This window comes from Dermacentor albipictus, chromosome 1 (genome assembly GCF_038994185.2).
Source record: "Dermacentor albipictus isolate Rhodes 1998 colony chromosome 1, USDA_Dalb.pri_finalv2, whole genome shotgun sequence".
Taxonomy (NCBI): domain Eukaryota; kingdom Metazoa; phylum Arthropoda; class Arachnida; order Ixodida; family Ixodidae; genus Dermacentor; species Dermacentor albipictus.
The window spans coordinates 293,147,072-293,153,371 of NC_091821.1; the positions used below are offsets into that span (position 1 = coordinate 293,147,072).

Here is a 6,300-nt window from a genome sequence, read left to right on the forward strand (position 1 = left end):
GATGAAAAGCGTGGACTACGATGTGCGTCTTGAGGTGAACCGATCCTTTCTTCAAAAAAAATAATAAATAAATAAGTGCCTCAATATCGCTAACCGCTTCATTTTTTTTCTTTTTTAGTTGTCAGAAAATTGCAGAAATATTTTGCACGCAAGCTGTACATGCAAAGCTGGCTGTGGAGGCTGGTGCAAGCACGCCGCGGCCATGGCGATATTCGTAAATGAATACGAATATACATCGTGCACGGATGTTCCATGCGCATGGAAGAAACCATCATCGTGTCCCAACGTCGATGTCAAAAAATCAATCAAAGAAGTCTTTTCCCGTACGGGAAGTTCGTTTTTTACTTTTTTTGTGTGTGTGATGCGACTTTGCCGCTGATTGACGCAATCAATTTTGCAAGTCGACCTTCGCGAAAACCAATTCTGCAGATGGTGAACCCTGCAGCTCTTTTCTCGCAGTTTGCAGGTGTAAATTGTGCCATTAAGGGGCTTGAGGAGCGCAGGGACATGATCCAGGTGCCGTCGACGGCACATCTAGCAGACGACAGCTTCGGCCGAGAGTTGCTAAAAAAAAAAACTAGATAAGGAGGGCAGCATACACAGTGTGCTAAGGGTCACTTCGACCTCTCCTTTTATTCTGAAAAGTCAGAACATGGTCTCAAAGATGTCTATCCCTGGAAAAGATTTCTACAAACAATTCGTCAAAAAAACATTGATCAAATATTAGAGATTGCCGAAATCACCAAGGGCCAGGCTGCCGTAAGGAGGTTTGTTTTTTTATTAACATACACTTCTTTATTATTCTTTATTAACATATCCAGCCACAGTGGTATCCAGCAGGTAATGCAGAGAAAATGCAATCTACACCCCTGTTTCCGATCTGATGAGAAAACTGTGCCAAGCTATTTCAAATGTTTGACAACAGGGTAAAAAATGCAGCTGCAGTCATACAGAAGACCAAATATTCACAAAATGCAGAATAGGTGTTGTGTACCGGCTTCCGTTAACCTGTGGCAACGTGCACATAGGACAAACCGGTCAATGCATAAACACCCGTCTAAAAGAACATGAGCATTCTCTCAGTAAAGAAAACTATTCGCACTTGTCAAACCACTGTAATCTATGTCATTATGATCTGGTATTTTTCGACACCGACATTTTGTTTTCGGATAAAAACAAACACGTGAAAGAAGCATTTCATATCCAAATGTGTGCTGAAAAATGCGTAAGCCAAACATGAGTTGCAATCACTGACAAAGAATTTGCTTTTTTAAATACAGGTTGAACCTTTTTAATCTGTTTCTGTTTATACTGACGACTCTTGTTGCACATGCTCAGTGCTGACAGCTGGGGTATTTATGTTCTGTGTCTTTCCGAAAATAATACAGTTGTGAGTAAGCGCTCGTGGGTCCCCATTTCACTGTGTCCTTTCCAATTGTGCGCGCTAAATATTTCACTAAGAAATATCTGTACGAGTTCCACACAAGGCCATTGGTAGTTTGCTAGTGATCTGCCTAGTGTTGCCTACAAGCCACAAACCTGTTGCTCATATAGTTGACTTTGTTTCCTTTTCCATTACATATTCTTATGCTTTGTCTGCAAGCGTGAGTGCAAAGACAATAAATGTGAAACAAGCTTGGTGTTATTACAGCAGAGTGCAAATGATGCAGCTTGCATTCACTGAGTTCCACTTTAGCGAAATTATATCAAAAGGAACCTCATTAAAAGTACTGTACACAGCGCCATGTGCACTCTGTTAAGTCAAATTTTGTTATTTTACAGACAACATAGATGAACATGTTGCAGCTGCTTTTTTTAACTTTTCAACTCTAAAGCATGGTTACTGAAGCTCTGTTTGAGCTATGAGACACCATGGTAGAGGGCTCCGCATTAATTTTCACTGCCTGGGTCTTATAATGTGCATTAAATTCACATACAGAGGTCTTTTGCATTTCTGCCCAAGGCTACAGCTTGTTCCATTGTTAATACCAAGGTGAAAATCCTCAAACTCAACACAGTTCCTATAAAATCTGTACACAAGAAGAATGATGGGCCTAGCTCTCACAATTAGGTACTCCTTGCAATACACACCTGAGGTCACATGCAATGGTTCCCTACATGATAAATGCTGGTAAAACGACTAATGCTGTCCTGAATTACCTGCAAATGCATATAATACAACAGTGAAGGTGAACCTTTTCACGCCAGTTTCAATTTGAAGGAGTAAATCTTCGTGAAATTTCTTAATTTATTGTAGCATGTACATTAACATATAATATAGGCTGACAGGGTGAGAAGGTTCATTTCCTAATTCGGAATGAATAGTACCATGTTCTACGGCATTTGTCTTAAGATTGCTCAAGCTTTTGTGTGTTTATAATTGGCGGTTGCAGATTCACCAGGATGCAACACATTCGCATGATATCACTCATATAAGGAATGAGATCATTAGATACTCGAAAATTAAGAATATTAAACAATTTTATTCGCTGGATAGCTCTTTCAACATGAATGCGTACCTGAGCAATGTGGTAAGTTTGCTGGAGCTCATCATATGTAAATTGCATATTTCCTTTAGAGAAAGGGGGCAAGACAACAATGCCCTTGTTTCCTTCCGCTGGTGCTTTTATGCCTGGAAAACCTTTGTCGGCTAACACAACATCACCTGGCTCAATTCGATTGAGAAAGCCTGATTCTAGAGTTATGTGCGTGTCTGAAGCTCGACCTCCATAAGCCTTTGATACAAAAGTCACTGCACCATTGGGCAAGATTCCAATTAAAAACTTCAATGTGTAGCATCCCTTGTAGTGTGAAAAAAGAGCTCGACGCTGTTCTACAGTAGGTGGCTCTTCCGTTCTCACTTCAGTGCAGTCTATAATAAAACGACAGTTAGGGTAGTGTACCTTAAAGCATGCTGGCATAGTTGCCTTGACAGCAGCTTGCGGCGGTTCAGGAATGAAGTGTTGCATTGAGTAAAGAAGATTCCTCAAAACGAAAAAAAAGATGCGGCTAACAGTTGTACGATGCAGGCCAAAAAGTACAGCTATACTTGCAAATGAAATGCCAAGTTTCATCTTCATTAGGAAGATCACCATCTTTTGAGGGATAGGGACATCAACAGACCTCACGACTACAGATGAAAATAAAGACATTAGCATGGCAAACACATTTGCACTGACTCCACATAGTTCTGTGAATGCATCTTTCCTTTCGCAAAGAGAGCTGTATCCAAGGAAAACGCAGCTTCGCTCTTCTGGCCCAGTGGCGGTTGACCTCACTGCAGGTTCTGCTTGCACGCTGCTGTCTCTAGTTTCAATATGAGACACTTGTGTCGATGCATCACACTGTGACACCACAGAAAGAAACAAGCTACATGGCTCCTGGAATGAACTGTTCTCTGTCTGAGTCATCTGAAAAATTCAATATTAACATATATTATTGTCACACCTTATTGTTGTGTTGCCATGAAAATGATCAAACAGACCAAAATATAGGCATTGTATGTTGTCTGGAACAGTATACAAGTCATGGACAAAAATCTTTGAACCTATCTGTATCAGTATCAGCTAGTTAGGTACAGAAAAATATATTTTGTAGAACAGAAAATAGCAACAGAACGTAATCAGCACAACAGTTAATGTTAGCCCATAAGATTTCAAGATGCGCCTGCTTGGAACACAAACCGACTGTGTACTGTGTAAAAAAACGAGAGTCTTACCACGGACGCAAACTTGTTGCATTCTTCCGACGCGGATGTGCCCTGTGCCGAGTCAGGACTGAAGCAAACGGTGGCTTCCAAGTTTGACATTTCGTTGCGTTCTTCCAGTGCCGCTGTGTCGTCCTCTGAATTCAAGGAGACGGCAGTTTGACACGTTGGAGCAATGACTGGTCGCAGCGCGCTCCGTCGCTGAATCCTAGAAGAACGAGACAGAAAGCATGAGTGTTACTGCGTAAGAAGGTGCCCGAATGCACCATCGGGGCAAAACTACGAAGTTTCACTTTCAAGGTTCCACCAAGTGTTTCAAAACTTGTACTCAGAAGACTTCCCTTACGTAGTACTGCCCATGATTGGTCGTCGGCGCTGCGACTTCACCTTTATCATGCCGATTATTTTCACGTGTTGCGGGCGCCCGCGCGCCGGCCGAACGCTCACGTAGTTTTCCAAACAATGATTCCGAACTTCCGATAATCATGCTACACTAGTAAAAGTCGGCACGAAACTATTCTCTGCTTACCTTTCAAATCTTCCCAGTTTTGTCTGGGGCAAGGCGGCATCACTCTTTTTGTAGCAAGGTGGAAATATTGTTGGAATGTACGCTGGGTGCTGAGCGATGTTGCTTCTCTCGTTTCCCACGAAGTGAGCACTGCATATTCGCGTTTCATTCCTTTTCGGTTGCCACAGCTCTCCCTCTGAGCTGTTAGAAAGCAAGAAGATAACGTGTCTGAATACATAAGGCGCACAGACTGGCATTATAAAGGCAAAAGGCGCAGCCCATCAGAAACAGGTCAAAAGAACACAGACGACACACACATTTGGCGCTTTGGTGTGTGTTGTCTGTGTTCTTTTGTTCTGTTTCTGATGCGCAACTACTTTGCCTCCATCATGATATACCAAGAAGCCCAATGTGCAACATTAAACTGGCATCAATCGATAGTAAGACATGTTTACCTTGCTCGGCGGACAGTTGCGATCCACCTCTGTCTTCTTTCAGTCTCATACGATTTCCAAGGAAAACGGTAGAATTTGATCGGCGGCAATTTTCCAGCAGTGTTCCTGTAGCTGTTGTGACAGCCATAAACGCAGCAATACGGCGAATTGTCTTTCCTGGACCCGGTTTTCACAACCACGCGACGAGGCGCCATGCTCCCCTACGTTGTCAACGCGTCCACTTCGCATTCACCCCCAACCTATAATCGCCGTCACCCGCGACAGAGGGCGCTACGTGCGCGGCTTGAAGCTGCAGTGCACGAGGCCTATAGCATTGGCCTGGCGACCTGGGGCACAACTGGAAGCATCCGAAGGTCCCGGCAAAGCATGAGTCGACTGCTAACAGAACAACTTGTTTATTCTAGCATCGCAAAAGAGCGGCCGGTCAGGTCGACCGAAGTGGAGAGACGGGAGAGCACGTTGCTCGACAGAAGAAATCGGAGCCTCTCTCCTGGCGTCCGGGGGCAGCTGCTTTTATACTCTCGGAGTCGAGGGCAAGAAGGAAGGTCACGGGATGAGGCCACGTGACGGCGGGGCACGGACAAGCTGAGAGGCATGTTGAGACGTGTATAGTGACGCATCAGCCGGGCCGGCGCCGGTCAGACCTCCTCGCTTTACAATTGGGGAGCTCCTCTCCCCGGCTGCCGCGCTTTGACAAGCGTGGGCGCCAACATGCACACATACACACACGCACACACGAACACACGTGGCATCGAAACATGCCTGGACGCGCTTGGCGGGGAGGCGTCGCGGCAGCGCCGAACGGGCCAAAATGTCCGCCGCTTTGAGTGAAGCCCCGGCGTCCGTTGCATCCGCGCCGGCTATACCGCGCGTCATAGGCGAAACGTAACAGCAAAGAGAACAGGAAAATTGCAACACTTCGCAATAAACACAAGAAAATGCTGATGAAATAATAGTTGTACACGGTTTAACAAAAAGAGAACACGAGAATCAGCTTAAGAAGTAGAGAGAATAACTTCGAAATAATACTTTTTCATTGCTCTCAGCAAGTTCTGCGAGTTCTTTATGTAATGCGGAATGCCATTCAACACCTTCGCTCCAGTATAATGTAGCAGTCGTTTACCATAGGTGTTTTTTTATTGGTGGGATATCTAAATAACGAAAAGTTTGGTTCCTAATGTGGCGTTGTGTGGTGCAGTAACGAAATAGGAAATTGCTTGTTGTATCTTATAACATTGTTAATACATGTGGCTAATCATGATTCCCATGCGAAATCACAGGCAAGATTTTTAGAATAGAAAACAGGGGTTTGCTTGGTTCATATAGTATCGCGAGAAGGTTATCGTACGTATAGCCCGTTTTTGCAACCGTCGTACTTGTTCAAGGTAGGAGTTATATGCCGAACGCCAGGATTCTACAAAGTACAAAAGGTGGCAGTTCACTAGAGTAAGGTGTAAAATACGGAGTATTGAAAAAAAATTATGGGATTTTACGTGCCAAAACAACTTTCTGATTATGAGGCACGCTGTAGTGGAGGGCTCCGGAAATTTCGACCACCTGGGGTTCTTGAACGTGCACCTAAATCTAAGTACACGGGTGTTTTCGCATTTCACCCCCATCGAAATGCGGCC

The 6,300-nt window shown here is 44.2% G+C and overlaps 1 long non-coding RNA gene across 1 annotated transcript; it reads right to left on the reverse strand.

Moving 5' to 3' along the window:
• Positions 1-785: 785 nt before the first annotated feature.
• Positions 786-4,971, reverse strand: LOC139057221 (uncharacterized). The gene is made up of 4 exons (XR_011512643.1): positions 4,670-4,971; positions 4,236-4,415; positions 3,719-3,914; positions 786-3,410 (listed from the first exon to the last, which is right to left on the reverse strand). It is a non-coding gene; the product is annotated as an uncharacterized lncRNA (long non-coding RNA).
• Positions 4,972-6,300: the final 1,329 nt, after the last annotated feature.